The sequence below is a fragment of the Hemicordylus capensis genome, chromosome 16, assembly GCF_027244095.1.
Source record: "Hemicordylus capensis ecotype Gifberg chromosome 16, rHemCap1.1.pri, whole genome shotgun sequence".
NCBI lineage: Eukaryota > Metazoa > Chordata > Lepidosauria > Squamata > Cordylidae > Hemicordylus > Hemicordylus capensis.
Window position 1 is genome coordinate 12,151,940 of NC_069672.1, and position 16,595 is coordinate 12,168,534.

A 16,595-nucleotide genomic window follows, 5' to 3' on the forward strand; every position below is an offset into this window, starting at 1 on the left:
ACGTCACCCAGCAGGATGAAATGGACCTGTCTCACGGCTGTCATTAGGCCGAAGGACAGATCTCCCAGAAGCCCCTGCTTCCTGGGTGTATGAATTCTGCTCCCTTAGTTTCTTCTGCCATTGGGTTGGGGATGGGGTCATAGCTCAGCGGTAGAACATCTGCTTTGCACGCAGAAGGTCCCAGGTTCGATCCCTGGCAGCATCTCCAGCAGAGGCATAACTATAGGGGGGGCAGGGGGGGCACGTGCCCCGGGCGCCATCTTTTCTGGTCACGTGGGGGGCGCCGCCATGACAAAAAAATTTTTGTTAATACAAATGTTTCCTGCTCAGTGCAGCAGCGCTGCAGCAGTCAAGGGAGCGCATCGGTGCCCCCTCCCCCACGAGCGGTCCCTTCCGCTCCACCCACGCCCCCCCCATTGCTTTGCTTGGCGGCGGGCGCTTGTGAGGAAAAACCTAAGTATAATGTAGTATGTTGGGGGGGGGCGCGGGGGGCGCCATTTCAGTGCTTGCCCCGGGCGCCGTTTTCCCTAGTTACGCCTCTGATCTCCAGGTAGGGCTGGGAAAGACTCCAGCCTGAAACTTCAGAGAAGCCACTGCCGGTCAGTGTAGACAATACTGAGCAGGATGGACTAAGGGCCTGACTCAGTAGGCAGCTGCATATGTTAACCAGGAGCATGCCTGTCTCCGTGGCAGAGCACCCGATTTGCATGCAGAAGGTCCCAGGTTAAAACTCCGGCAGCACCTCCAAGTACGGCTGGGAAAGACTCCTGACTGAAACCTTGGAGTGCGGCTGCCAGTGCGTGTAGACAATCCTGAGCTAGCTGGACCAAGGGTCTGACAGTCTAAACTTCCTCTGTTGATTTCTTTGTAGGAGGTGCTAAAGTAATTTGCAAAGAACGGTTGAAAGGTGTTTTCTTTCCCCTGCAAGGGTGGCTTGTCTGCATTCTCATTTAAAAAATTCTTCTCCATTCTTCCTTTATTCTCATTCTCCCGTTTGTCCATCCATTCAGCTCCTTCTCCACCCGCAATTCCAGCCTGTCTTCATCATGCATGGAGGCACTTTAAGAAGCCCGTGAGTCTCATCCCGAGCTCAGTGGCAGAGCGTCTGCTTGAGATTCAGAAGGTCCCAGCTTCAGTCATTGGCAGCATAGGAACACAGGAAGCTGCCATATACTGAGTCAGACCCTTGGTCTATCTAGCTCAGTATTGTCTTCACAGACTGGCAGCGGCTTCTCCAAGGTTGCAGGCAGGAATATCTCTCTCTCAGCCCGATCTTGGAGATGCTGCCAGGGAGGGAACTGGGAACCTTCTGCTCTTCCCAGAGCAGCTCCATCCCCTAAGTGGGGGAACATCTCCCAGTGCTCACACTTCTAGTTTCCCATTCAAATGCAACCAGGGCAGACCCTGCTTAACTAAAGGGACAAGTCCTGCTTGCTACCACAAGACCATCTCCAGGCAGGGCTGGGAGACACTCCTGCCTGAAATCCTGGAAAGCTGCTGCCCCAGAGTCGACTAGAATGAGCAAGATGGGCCAATGGTCTGACTCACGTTGGTGGCAGTTCCTTGTGAACCATCTGCCTGCCTGGCTTGTGTTGGAAGCTAGGAACATCCAGACCGGTACTTTGCTGTCCCTTCTGGTGAGCCAAAGAGCTGCAGACCGAATAATCCCCAGGACTCTTGTTTCCTCCAGGGCCGAAAGTTCTCTCTAGCTACTCAGTCAGTCTGTTGGTTGCTCCTGACCTGAGCCCGTAGCTCATTGGTAGAGCATCTGCTTGGCACGCAGAAGGTCCCGGCTGTCTGAAAACCTTAAAGAGCTGCTGCCAGTCAGGGCAGACGGGAGTGAGCTAGATGGACTCAGAATCTGACTCAGAAGGCAGCTGCAGATGTTCATCTGGAGCATCCGTAGTTTGTTGCTAGAGCACCTGATTTGCATGCAGAAGGTCCCAGATTCCGTTCATGACAGCATCTCCAGGCAAAGCTGAGAGGGACACCTGCCTGAAACCTCGGACAGCCACTGCCAGTCAGTGTGGACAATACTCAGCAAGATGGACCCACGGTCTGAGTCAGTAAGCAGCTTCATTAGGCTCATCCAGAGCAAGCTCCATTTCTGCCCCCGTGTCCAATTACGGTACTGGAAATGTGAATTCCACTTGCTGTTCTGCGTAGAGGCTCTTTATCTTGATTTTTTTAAAAAGGAAAACAACAATATTGCGTAAGAGGGAAATACGAGCAACAACAACACTGCGGAGGCTCAGTTGTGCAACCTGGAGAGGAAACGTACGATCACTCTCAAGATGGCCACGCTGATCTGATGCTGCAACTGTTCGACAACCTTGGGCCCTCGAGGCGAAAAGCTTCTCGTACAAAACGAGCGAGTCGGACAGGACCTACGAGTTGGAGCTCTCGGGGCAAGGGGGAGACAGCGGCGTTTGGCCGGTGAACTGAACACACAAAATACAGTTGCAGGGAATTCCCCAGATGTGGCAAAAAGCAATTTTTGATTAGATACATAAGATAAGATTCTTTACTCATCCATTGGCTGCGTCTACCTAGGAAAACCTCCAGGCTACAAAAATGCTCGAAGAGACCATATTACAGGAGTTGCACTGGCTGCCAATAAGTTTCCGGGCACAATACAAAGTGCTGGTTATAACCTATAAAGCCCTCAACAGCCTAGGCCGACAGTAGTTAAGAGAGCGTCGTCTTCTGCATGATCCCCATCGCCAACTGCGTGCATCAGGGGAGGCTCGTCTGTGGCTACCTTCATGTCGTCTGGTGGCCACCCAGGGACGGGCCTTCTCTGTGGTCGCCCCGAGACTTTGGAACGCGCTTCCCGCGGGAATAAAGAGTCTCCCCATCTCTAGTGGCTTTTTTAAAAGTGTCTAAAGACTCGTCTTTTTTACCCAGGCCTTTTAGCTTTTTAACTTTGTAACTTTTAAATGTGGGATTATTTATTGATTTGTTTTAAACTCTTTTTAATATTTAATTGATTTTAATGTTTTGTTTTTATTTGTTGTGAATCACCCTTCAGTTGGAGCGGTATAAAAATGTGCTAAATAAATAAATAAATAAATAAGCAATGCTGATGATATGAATTTTAGGGGTTAAAAGAATGCAGTTGGCAATTGACGGAAAACTTTCCATATTTTTCAGATCCTTCACTACCCTTTAATCCTGCCATTACGTGTTGTGTGTGTGTGTGTGTGTGTGTGTGTGTGTGTGTGTGTGTGTATGATATGTTATGTTATGATCCATATAGAGAGGGAAGTACGGGCAGACTCTGGATAACCTGGAGATATATCAGTTTCACAAAAATCTGAAGGGAAAAAAACCCCGCTTCAACTGCCCCAGTTTAACTCAATGGAGCGGAATGTTTGAGGACTCCGAAGGCACTTAACACACAACAAGGTGGGCGGAGCTAACAGAACTTGATAGCAAGGAAGGCTTGAACAAAAAGAGTGGGAATTTTCTCAGCTTGAAGAAGTCTCCCTCAAAACCTGCTTCTGAGGGGGAAAGGTGGCTACAACTTCCACCATGCTCATGCACGGCCTCAGGTAACACATGCACACCAGGGATCTCCTGCGACATTTTGCTGCAGGTCCGAACTTGTGGGAAGCAATCCGGCGTTACCAGATGCAGATAAGAAACAAGCCATTAATCGTATCACAATGGAAACTTTTACGTTTTTGGATAGGTCCATTTCTCTTGCTCTCTGGTTGTTTTCCCCTCCTGTTGTCCGTCTCAGGGAGGATCTGAAACTCTCAGAAAAGGGACCCATTGTTTACAGTTTATTATTTCAGCCCCAACGGGGAAGGCGAGATGAAGACACTCCTGGTTTCCCAAGAGAAGGCTGGGCTTTGCCTACCCAAGATGCCATCGGCAAGCAGGCCTTTGGTGGAACGATCCATTGTCTTCGGCAAGACTCCGATGCATATTCATCAAGTTCCTTTGCTAATTTGAAACTGGAATCTACTTCCTTGTGTCAATCAGGAACTTCCTTAGGGGATCCCCCACGTATCCTTCTCTCTCGTGCATCTCCATGTTTGTTCAGCAGCCCTGGGAACGTGACTTTGCGTCACCTGCTTGTGCTTGTTTGGCTCCACTTTTCCAGACAACCTAAGCTTCCAGAAATTCGTCCCCCAACTGATCTCCGAGAACTCCATCCCACATCCATCTATATGTTCGGAACATGGATGAACATACGGAGCTGCTGCCTACTGAGTCAGGGCATTGGTCCCTCAAGCTCAGGATTGGCTACACTGACTGGCACCCTTTTGCCAGAGATCGTCAGGGTCGATTTTGGGGCCTTCTACGTACATAGGAAGCGGCTTTCTATCGAGTCAATCAGAGGTGAATCACCTGGTCAAGGAGACGATGGTTTTGACCTAGATAGATGATTAAGGGCAAAGCAATTGTTGCTTTGCAGAAGCTGGAAGACTTCATTGCAAGCTCAGGTATTCATAGAAGTGGACAGAGAGGTGCTTCAAGCTAGGGTTCTGCTGGGGTCGTACCAGTCCAGACTGCAGGACGGAGAGACCCTATTTGAGCACTGAGGGTTTCGCCATCATCGGGAGTGAATTCGGGGCCTTTTCTGCAGTGGCTCTCAGTCTGCAGAACTCCCTGCTACTGAAGGAAAGAGCTGCTCTTTTGTGGCCAAAGTTCCGTTGGTGATTAAAAACGGAGCTTTTCTATTGAGGTGCTGAAGGGTTTGTTTCCTGGCTGCATTTTACAGTTGATTTGACTGCGGTGTTACTAATTGTTGGTGACTTGGTTTAAATTGTTCTTCTTTGGGAGTTCTCATAATTTTATATGACAGTTAGCTACCTTGGGTGCTGCCCATTTCGGAAGGGAAAGGAGTACAGATTTTTTCAAACAAACAAACAAACAAACAAACAAACAAACAAACAAACAAACATTCTTCCATGTCACTAAATTCTTAGAAATCTAACCATTTAGAGAGTATATGAGATTAGATTTGCCCTCTTGACAAGCTAACTTAACAAATGCAACATTGTTTTGTCCCCCCCCCTCATTTTTTTAAAAAATGTAAGGGAACATTCAAGCATGCAGTCCCCAACTGATTGATTAATTGATTGATTAAATGCTGTCAAGTCGGTGTCGACCCTTAGGGACCACATCGATAGATTCTCTCCAGGATGGTCTGTCTTCAACTTGGCCTTGAAGGTCTCGCAGTGGTGCATTCATTGCTGTCGTCATCGAGTCCATCCACCTTGCTGCTGGTCGTCCTCTTTTTCTCTTCCCTTCAACTTTCCCCAGCATGACGGACTTCTCAAGGGAGCTGGGTCTTCGCACAATGTGTCCGAAGTATGCTAGTTTGAGCCTGGTCATTTGTGCCACGAGTGAAAATTCTGGATTGATTTGTTCTCTGATCCATTGGTTTGTTTTCCTGGCTGTCCATGGTCTCCTCAGAAGACTTCTCCAGCACCAAAGTTCAAAAGCGGGTTTCTAAAATGGTACAGCCCTTTCCCAAAAGGACTGTACCACATGCCTGATTATCTGAATACTCCCAAAGCCTAAATAACCTTGTGCAAACAGAAATGGGCGTTCTCATAATGGTGATTCAGGAGGATAAGAAAGAAGTACTTTTTGCCTGCTATTCACCAGGGCACAAGACCTCAGACGAAATCAGGGAAGGAGTCAGGCTGTGCACCAGCACCACCCTCTGGTCAGAGGTGGGAACTGCAGCAGGGAAGCCTCTTAGCAACAATAGGCTGGAATGCATCAGATGGTGCTGGCTGACCCCCAAACCTGCACCCCCCATAAAAGCTTCGTGGTCCAGGTTGCTTATTGGTAAGCAACGGGAGGACTAGGGTGCTGTGCTCTTGGTGAAATGCCTTCCCTGGCTGGCCCTGATCTGAGAATACCAGAAAAGTGCTGCTAAAACTTCATTTCACCCAGTCTCCAGTTCCCAACAGTGGTCAGCTACATAATTCTGGGGAACTCATCATCCAGACAGGAAGGCAAGAATCCTCCCCCGGCATCCAGAGGCAGAACATACTTCGGAACAAGCAGTTTTTGTTCTTTGCTACCACGGTTGATAGTGACTGATGGACCAATCCAGTGTGAATATATCTAATCTCTGGATAAAGTAACTGAAGCCAATGGCTATTCTCACATCCTGTGGCCGTGAATTCCTTTAGGCCCTTTTGCTTCTTCTTTTTATAGTCAGACATGAAGCAGAGTGCAGGCGTGTATATTAATTATATGCAGGTGACATATGGCATAGGAATAGAGGAAGCTGCCTTGTGGTGAAGCTGGTGGAATATAGTTGGTGAAATATAGGTAATACTTGTATTTGCCCATAAGGAAGAGGATTCTGAATTTAAGACAGCCTTCACAGTGGGGAAGTAACTCGCCTAGGGAGCAAGAGGTTGCTGTTTCGAATCCCCGCTGGTGTGTTTCCCAGACTATGGGAAACTCCTATATTGGGCAGCAGTGAGATAGGAAGATGCTGAAAGGCATCATCTCATACTGTACGGGAGGAGGCAATGGTCAACCCCTCCTGTATTCTACCAAAGAAAACCACAGGGCTCTTATGGTCACCAGGAGTCGACACCAACTCGAGGGCACAATGTTACTTTACTCTGATTTCTAACAGCAAAGAACACGGGGAAAGCCTAGTCTTGGATTCAGGTAAATACGGCAAGCTTTTCCCGCCAGTCTGTTTTCAAGAGGGGTCTTTGGAGTCTGGCAGTGGGATTTCTCCACTCCAAGGCCATGAACTTGTTTGCCTTCTTCTTCCCCCTTTGGCAGCCAACGAGTTGCGCAAGGTAATTAAGCCGCTTGGCTTTCCCTCCATCCCCAGCAGAGGCGGGACGGCCACCCGCCCAGCGAGAGGGAAGAAGGCAGGTCAGAAAGCCAGTTCTGGCTCCGATGAAAGAGGAGCTCTGGGATGAAAACAAGCCGGTGTCGGACGCGTGCATGGGACCGGAAGTGAGGCATCGCGCCGGCATCTGGAAAGGCCGGAGAATGCAGGCGGGCCACCACCGTGGCTTGCCTGGGCAGCTGTCCAGAAAAGCACGTGCTGAACCTTTACAAAATGTTTGTTGCTTTTGTGTGTGTGTTTGCAAAAAAAGAAGGGGGAGCCCCACTTATGGGGAAAGCCTGTAGCTCAATGGCTGAGCACACATGTTGCGTGTGCAAGGTCCCAGGCTTGACCCCCGGAACCTTCCGTTTAAAAGGATTACTCCAGCGGTGGCGAGTATTTATATACTGCTTTTCAGCAGAAGTTTCCTAAAACGGTTTACACAGAGGAATAAAAATTAGATTGGAGGTGCTGGTCATGTTCTTTGTGTTTTAGGGAAGGGATTTCGGCGATCCCAATTATAGCAGAGCAAGCATGTGTGAGAAGAACCAAGCCCATTAAGAGTGCAGAACCAAGCCCATTAGGAGTGCAGAACCAAGCCCATTAAGAGCATCTTGAGGAAGACGTTTACGGTCCCAAAACTTGTAAAGGTTTCTTTAGGAAGTTACATACTTGGATAGAAAGCCTGAGCTCTCTACATCTTCATGGGGGAAGAGCAGAACAAGGAAGAAGGAAATGGTAAAATCTAGCAAGTTGGTAGGAAGAGGAGGTGGAGACCTGAGAGTCTACCAATTGGAAGCCAAAGCAGAGAGAGAGAAAGAGACAACACGAGTGGGACAACAAAGAGGAAAACTCTTGCTTACTATCTCTGTCCCAGTGCCCCAGTGGTGAACAGGATAGAAGGTGTAAAGAGTAAATACTATTGCAACTCTGCCCCCCGCCCTGCAGATGCTGGACTACAAATCCCACAATCCCTGACTATTGTCTGTGGCTGGGGTCGATGGGAGCTGTAGTCCAAAAGCAGATGGTAGGCCCAAGTAGTGCAATCCTGCCCTGCAGAGATGCTGCCACTCAGAGCAGACAAGACTGGGTTGGGTGGAGCAAAGGTTGGAATCAGTAAACAGCAGCTTCAGAGGCTAGGTAGTGGCCATAGCTCAGTAGAACTATGGGTTGCAGCTGCTGAGCCCTCTCCTTCCCTGACAAGCTCCCGAGAACACAAAGAAACTTTAAAGAGACAGAATAAGGAAGTTGCCTTATAATAAGCCAGAGCATTGCTCCATCTAGCTCAGTATTGCCTGTTCTGACTGGCAGCAGCAATTCAGGGTTTCATGTAGGAGACTTTCCCAGGCCTACCTGGAAATGCCAGGGATTAACTCAGGACTTTCTGCATGCAAATCGGATGCTCGGATGCTCTACCACTGGGCTAAAGATGCTCCTAGTGAACACTGGCAGCTGCCTTCTGAGTCCAGCCCTTGGTCCATCTAGTTCAGTATTGTCTGCTCTGATGGGCAGCAGCTCTCCAAGGTTTCAGGCCCCACCCCCATCATGCATGGTATTCTTTTCGGCAACCTGTTTATATGATGAAATCCAATCGGTTTATTTTGCTTGCAACACCTATTGTTTCTTCTGCAAGTTACAGCACCCCAACCCACGCTTCTTCCTCAAAGGAACCAGCAGGGCACTTGCAAGTCACCATTCACTGAATCAAGTGAATTTCCAAAGCTTCATTTGGCTCTGCTCCATCAAGGTAGCCAAAGAAGCAAAAACATTGCCATTAAAACTGGGAGTATATTCCCGAAAGTCCCCTATTTATTTATTTATTTTAAACCAATGGTACAGCCCTTGATGCGGACAGCCGAATCGGAGACTCACCTGATCTTGACCGATCCGAGAGGCAGGTCAATTTAATAGCCCATAAGCTGGGCTGGGGTGGCCGTGACCATGTGGGGAAATGACTGCTCATCATATTTGACATGGTCTACACCCCTGGAGATGGAAAAGAGGCGATTGCATTGCAGGGTTTTCAGCTTTCAAAGGGTTCTCATGCTTTGATTGCCCTGACCATCAGGCCCGCAGCAGCCAAATTTGTGATGCTGGTCTAAAAGCTTTCAAACCAGAAAAATGTGAAGGCAGAATAACACACCCCAGGGGCCAGAAACTCTTTTCTGGTCCAGCAGCCGACCAAAGTGGGCAGAGACCGACAATTCGATTGATGCTATCAGAGGAATGGAAAGAAAATGGGCTGGTGTGTCCTCCAAAGATTACTCCACGGAGAGACTACAGAAACCTTTTCATTCTGTCTCTGACCTTCACCCTCACCCTCTGTGCAAAAATGTCGGCAATTCGATCCGAATCGTTTCGGGGTAGGGATAAAGAAGGGGTGGTCACACCCAGAAAGCTGTACGCGTAACAAGGCTGTCACCTCTCCCATCTCTAGGGGGGCAGACGTTGACAGAAATCACGATGAGCATCGGTCTCCCCAGATGGTACCGATGTGTGGATCTGTCTCATGGACTATAAGGGGGGAAAACCTAGAATGTTTGAGTCTCTTATAACTGGGCATTTCTTTCTAATGTTTTGATGCCTTCCATCCACTTAATTGCCCTGTTTTCTTCTTTTCTTTCGTCTTTTCCCGGACAAGGGTCCCTTGAGACTACACGGAGTTTCAGGCCCTTTTACTTCTCTCTTCTCTCATGTTTACTAATCCTCCCGGCATCCCCCCCCCCCCCCCGCCATCCACCCCCGTGTTTCTTTCTCAACCTGTGGTCTGTATTTCCGTCCTACTGGCCTAGTTTTGCTGTTTCTCCTTACTCTGTGGTTTTTCTGCTTGCAGACACTTCCGTGCAACCTTTACCCTGAAGAAGCGTGAGCAGGCCTCCTACTCAAACGGGATGCCGAAACCCTGGCTGGGCCGAGGTGGAATATGATCCCCCCCAGCTGAGAAGTGCAGAGTTCCAGCTCCTCCTTGTTCTACTTCTTCATCATCATCATTAGGGATGTGCATGAGCCAATTCGGCACTTCCTCTGGGACGTGCCGAACCGGTGCCTCTTCTGGGACGCGCCGAATCGGATTGGGCAGCAGCATTTGAATCGGCTTGGTGGGATGGGGAGTGGTTCCCTTTAAAAGCAGGTAAGGAGCTCCTTACCTGCTCGTCCGCCTGCCCGCTGCTTTTCCACTGGCAGCGCCCGCTACCGCACGCAGCCTTTGGGAGAGTAGATGCCACTGGAGGGACAGCAGTGGGGAGGGTGATGAGTCAATAAGGAGCTCCTTACCTGCTTTTTAAGGGAACCACTACCTGCCCCACCGGCACTCCCTAATCCTCCTCCTCCTTTATTACGGTCACTGATCAGGGATGGGTCCGGGCTCTAACTTGAGCTGCACAGGTGGAATGACCACCTGCACAGATGACCAGGGAATGGGTAGACCATGCTGGTTTTGAGGATACAGTGGCAGAGAGCCCAGTCTATTATGGGGGCAAAACTAACACTTGAGAGATGAAAAGATGCTGCTGCGAATTTGGAAATTGCTTTTGGACTTGGATGCTGAGGCAGGCAATTCATCTTCAGGAGAGGGAGCACAGCGGGTGAGACTAGCTGTTTCTTGGGGGCTGCGGTGCAAAGAGGTCTGTGCTTTTGGGGCTGCAGAACGTGCAGGCCCTTTGGAGAACAGGATGACTTCTTACTGCACTCTCTGCAGTGTTTCAGGGGTGTGATACAAGTGTGAGACAGAATAACTAGCCGTGCTATACTCTGACACTGTTTATGCGCCCCCTGAAAACTGACGCCCTATACGGCCACCTAGAGATTGGCTGAGCCTGGCAGAAGTGTGGGGCCCGATCCACCAGGGCTGTTCTTATGTTCTTTTCCTTGTAGGCAGCTCTATGTAAGGCGGCTTCCAATGTTCCCAGTACAGGCAGATTTAAATCCTTCTCTTGGTGGGAGTTATTTCCGAGCTCACCATGTGGGATTGCAGCCTCCGTCAACCAGACGGTATAAATCTCCTGTCCTTTCCTGCTCGTAACCAAGCATCTATCTGCGGCCACATCACCCTTGTGGCCACAATGGACTCAAAGATATTATTTGCAGCCCCAGGCAGAAATTAATTGTGCACCCTCTCCGCAACATATTCTGTCCAGAGCACTACTGAGAATAGTGTTTCTTCCCCCGAGAGAGTTTTGTTGTGGGGCAGGAGGAAAATTTAATCAATAAATAAGCACATTTGATAATAAATTAAATTAAATTAAATTGATATATTTAATAAATCAATGAATAATGTTGAAATATATCCATGTTGTGCATGTGTTACCTGAGCATGTGCTTAAGCACAATGAAAGGTTGAGACATATTTTCCCTCTCAAAAGCAAAAGGCCTTGTGACTGTTTTGAGAGAGTATCCTTCAAGCTGAGAAATTTTCCACTCTTTTTGTTCAAGCCTAGCTTTCCTCAGCCCTCCTTACCACTGAGTTCCATTAGCTCTGACCTGTTAACTGCCTTCTAAACCCCTTCACATTCCATCCCATTGATTTACAGTGGGGCAGTTGTGAATTCTTTTTTTTTTTTTTTTTACTTTTAGGGTTTTTAACCCTCAGACATACCTGCGGGTCACCCTGAGTCTGCCGGCATCTCCCCCAGTTGCTCCAGTTCTGGGTCCATAAGGGCCACAACATTTCCAGCCCTTTTGGAAATAACTATAAGCTGTCCCCCTTCCTTCCCACCCTTTTCTTTGTTCCATAAGAAGGGATGGTGTGAAAGAAAGGAAATCCTTGCTACATCCACTTGTGTGGAAGTGAGGGAAATGGTCCATAATAGGAGGCTGTTGCCCCAAAGGGGAAAGGGGAATGCTGTGCATTAACCAAAAAGCAAGAGGATCAAATGCAGAAATGTGGTGGAACTGTCTGAAATAAGTATCCAGTGTAATGATTCCATATCGAAAACCCTTGTCAGATTTCAGCTTCTCTTTGGGAGGGACCTCAGATTTTCTTCCAGATTTCCCTTTCCATTCTAACCCAAGCATCAAAGCCAGTTGTCAATTCAGGGACGACCCTTCTGTGAGGCATGGGAAAGCAGTGGCCTTAGGCAGCAGATGATATGAGTGGCAGCAAAGTGGTAAGAAACCCTCCTGTCCATACTTTTATAAAATTCATCAGCCACTGTAAACACACTATGAATGCACAGACAGAAGAGCTGCAAGGATTGCAGTCCCAATGCTCAATTCCTTGCCAACAGAGCAGAGGGTTTTCCAGAAACGTTTGACATGGAAATTTTTCCAGGAAAATTCCGCATGCAAATTTTGCCATCGCTTGCAGAGATTTTGCATTATCCCCACCCCCAACCCTTGATTCTGATCTGGTTTAGCATGCTATCTGACTTATTTCTACAGTTTTTAAAAAAATCAACATCTCCACCATATTGGGGATGGGCCTGTAGCTCAGTGGTAGAGCATCTGCTTTGCATGCAGAAGACCCCAGTTTCAATCCCTGGCAACAGCTCCTGAAACCTGCCTGAAACCTTGGAGAAGCTGCTGCCAGTCAGTGCTGGCAATACTGAGCTAGACGGAGCATGAGTCTGACTCAGGATAAAGCCGCTTCCTCTGTTCCTTTATTAATTTCCGCTCACTGTATCACAAATTTCGGGAAGACAAGAAGCCATTTTAGAAACGGAAAATTTTTCAATGGAGAAATTAAGCTTGGGGAAAATTTTCCGGGGAATTTTTCCATCCCTCTATCTCTACTCAATAAACCAACTCAGTAAAATGACATTGCCGTTACCTCTAACAATGCGCAGTTTATGGAGGAATCGAGTATATTCTCTTAATAATTCTCCACATCAATATATTGGGAAATCAATCCCAGTAGCTGTAAGCATGACCTGTGGTTTTAAAAACTGGAGGAGTTTTTAAATTTGGAATCTAGCCGCCCTAGACGGTGCCCTGTACGGGGCTACGAGAGGTTATATGAAGAAATGCTTGCTTACCTTTAGCGTGGGCTACCGGAGAGCCCACCACACCTGGGTCGAATCCCCTGGGATGAGAACTGGAAGACCTCTGACCTTTCCTTGACAGGATACATCCATCCCTGACACAGCCACCATGGAGATTAGGAATTGTCTTCTGGATCTTCCCGCACGGCATTTCATTTGCATATTAGAGCAACAAGTCAGGCGAGGTGCTGAAACCCTTTTCTGCAAGGCGAGTTTGTCTAATAACATGCTGTCGCCCGTGTTTAGATTAAAATACCGGAGGGGTGAGTAGATCCTGAACGGCAGCCTCTGGACGCATTCAGAAACCGCAGAGCTGGGATGGTGAGGATGCTACGCTGGATCGCCGTGGGGGTATCCAGAGGTTTGATGCGGACGGCCACGCCGACCCCAGCGTAAGAGACAAGGTTGAATGCCAAGGGAATCAAAAGTGCGGGAGAATTCTGTGTAGGCAGAGCATGTGAAACCCTGGGGTGTTGTCAGGGGTGGATTTGTGCTACAGGAGTTGCCAGAAGAGCCGTCGAGTCCCACCCTGCTGAAAAGAAACAATAATAATAAATCCTTAATTAATTATATGTTACAAGGATGGGCCTACAACGCAACCTTGCAGCAGATTCCTGGTGCGCAAGTGTTACCTGCACCTGGTGAAAAAAGAAAAATTGGCAACAAAAAGAGGAGTTGCTCCTCTAACTTGGGTCTAATTTCATATGCAACTTTTATTTTATTCACCAGGGTTTTTTTTGTAATCAGGACCCCTTTCCCCTGAGAAACACAATGCTGCGAAACAGCAAGTGAGAAAACAAGAGTTTTACTCTCCTTTCCCCCTCAGAGTTCCCTGTCCTGAAGGAGTGTTCTTCAAGCTGATACATGTGCCACTCTCTTTGTTCAAGTCCTCCTCCTCTTTTTGCCCTAGAGTTCCATTCCCTCCATCCAACTGCTTGTCTGTTAACTGCCCTCTGAGTCCCCCAAACATTCTGTCCCATTGACTAATATGGAGGCAGTTAGGGTTTTTTTTAACCCCCTTAGGGGCTTTTTCCTTCAGAATTTTTAAACACCAACATATCTGCAGGTCACCCCATGTCTGCCAGTATTTATCCACGGGCACTCCAGTTATCCATCTGTAAGGCTCACAGCTCTTTTCAAAATATGAATATGACGAGTTTTTATATACCGCTTTTCAACCAAAGTTCCCAAAGCGGTTTACATACAGAAATTAATGAGGCCTTAAGTTGAGCAGGCCTGAAGGCCCCCGCGTATGCTAGTTAAGAAAGAAAAAATAGTGTTTGCTGTTTAAAGGAAGGTGTTATTTGGCCTTTAACACCATTTTATTAAATTATATAAAATATTAAAAATTTTAAATTTTGATCTGATTTTAACTGATCGTTTAAAAACTATAAAGGGTTAAAGCCCCCCCTCCCTAAATTGTTTTGAATTGTATTTTGTATCCCACTCCCCTCTTTTTGGTCTGTTATGATTTAATTTGTTGTGTATTTTAATCTCATGTTTTGATGTTGTGTTGTCAGCTGCAAAGAGAACAATTTGTAATGGGACAGCTAACCAATAAAGTTGTTTATCATCATCATCATCATCACCCTCATCATCATTAAAAAAATTCCTGCACTGAGCGCAGTAGGTTAGATTAGCAGATCTCAAAGTTCCCATTCTGAAATGTGATCCTTCTACACATGTTGCTGTGGTTTCAAGCCTAGCAAAAGGTCCATCATGACTGGTGAAATGTTTGGGGAGAAAGCACTTAAAGGGGCGGAGGACGTTGTGCAATGCACATTCTTTTCCAGTGTGCGTGCGTCTGTCAGATCGCACACACAGAGAGACACACAGAGTAAAAGGTGTAACATTGGTTTTGTCCTTACTGCATACAAATGGTCATGCTTTGTTGCAAATTTCCACATAGGAGTGAGTGGCATACATTTACTTATACAGGGGAAAGTAAACGGGGGGGTGTGTGGACACCATTGGTGTGCATGTGTGTAAATCTGCAAGAAAATAGGAAGAAACCAACTCCTTTCACATAGCTGACACTCTACACATGCTCCTCTAAAGGTAAAGTTCCGCCGTTGAGTCGGTGTCGACTTGTGGCGCCCACAGAGCCCTGTGGTTGTCTTTGGTAGAATACAGGAGGGGTTGACCATTGCCATCTCCCGCGCAGTATGAGATGATGCTTTTCAGAATCTTCCTATATCGCTGCTGCCCGATAGAGGTGTTTCCCATAGTTGTTGTTTTTAACTATTTTTAAAAAAAATCAGGAAGTCAGCTCCTTCTCAGGTCTTGCTATAAGGCCAGAGGAGAGCTGGTCTTCTGGTCAAGTGTGCTGTTGAGTCGGTGTCGACTCCTGGAGACCACAAAGCCCTGTGGTTGTCTTCGGTAGAATACAGGAGGGGTTTTTGTTCCCTTTGCTAAGCAAGGTCCACCCTGGTTTGCATTCGAATGGGAGACTACATGTGAGCATTGTAAGCTATCCCCTTAGGGGATGGGGCCGCTCTGGGAAGAGCACCTGCCTGCTTGCACGCAGAAGGTCCAAAGTTCCCTCTCTGGCAGCATCTCCACGAAACGGCTCAGAGAGACTCCTGCCTGCAACCTCGGAGAAGCCGCTGCCAGTCTGTGCAGACAAAACTGAGCTAGATGGACCAGTGTTCTGACTCAGCTTCCCACGTTCCTTTAACATAGGGCAGTCACCTCACACAGAGACACCTTGTCCTTTCCTGCATAAAACCAAAACTAGTGTCATCCACGGGGCACTCTGAATATGAGCAGAGACTCCATTGCCTTTTGCCCATGAAGCCAGCAACGTGTCCAAGAAATTGGCTCATTTCACAAAGGGAAGGCACTCTGCACATGCTCAGAGACACCTAGCCTCTTTCTTCACATATAACCAGAGGCTTTATAAACGGGAGGCGCTCAGGTTGCACAGGCTCCATCCCTTTTCTCCATAGTTCAAACTAGAAGCCAGTTCCTTCCTTTTGCAACCTGGAGGACTTCTGTGTTTGCTCAGAGACGGTCATCTTTCCCCCCACATCAATGCAGGAGCCAGCTGCTTTTGCAAACTGGAGTTTTTCTGCTCTTGTGGGGCAGGCAGGGAGTGTGGCATGCTAAGTAGGAACCATAAATGGCTGGTACTCTCTCTGCAGCTTTGCCTTTTTGCAAACGACCAGGCCTCAATGCAGCCTCGGCGCTTCCCCGCTGGTCTCCATGGCGACGGCCAAGATGGGCGGGGTGTCTGTTTGTGTCAGGGGCAGTCCCGAGCTCTCCCGCGCAGGCGCACGTGAAGCCGGGCAAGCGGCCCGAATCTCTCAAGAGAAGCGCGTGTCGGTAGCCATTCATGAAGCCACAGACTTAACAAAATCCTAGACAGGCAACTCCTTGCTGTTACTACTACTACTACTTCCCCTCTCTCTTTCAGATGTGTTTATTATTAATCTAGAAGGGGGGGGAATATTATTCCCCTTAAGATTTAATCATCCTGGGCCAATACATTTTAACACCAATAGCATTGTACAATTAAAAAAGGCTTGGAGAGAGAGAGAGAAACATTGCAGATCCATTTATGCGTATTGCGTCGCCAGTATATCAACCGTTGTTGATATACTGTTAAAACTTTGTTACATTGTTAAAACTTTACTCACTCACACACAACACACTCAGACATGTGGATGTCTACATATGTAATGTATGCGTGTGTGTGTATTTATTTATTTAACATATTTTTATACCGCCCCAAACTCATGTCTCTGGGCGGTTTACATCAAAGCAATGTATGTAATGTGTATGCATATGTG

General features: G+C 47.7%; 1 protein-coding gene across 3 annotated transcripts in view; it reads right to left on the reverse strand.

Moving 5' to 3' along the window:
* Positions 1–16,002, reverse strand: part of SCNN1D (sodium channel epithelial 1 subunit delta) — a 41,331-nt gene extending 25,329 nt beyond the window's left edge. For 2 of the 3 annotated variants that reach the window (XR_008312682.1, XM_053281562.1), the window contains exon 1: positions 12,799–16,002. The gene's annotated coding sequence lies outside the window, so the exon portion shown is untranslated. The remainder of the gene's footprint in view (positions 1–12,798) is intronic. The other variant, XM_053281563.1, reaches the window with a different exon arrangement.
* Positions 16,003–16,595: the final 593 nt, after the last annotated feature.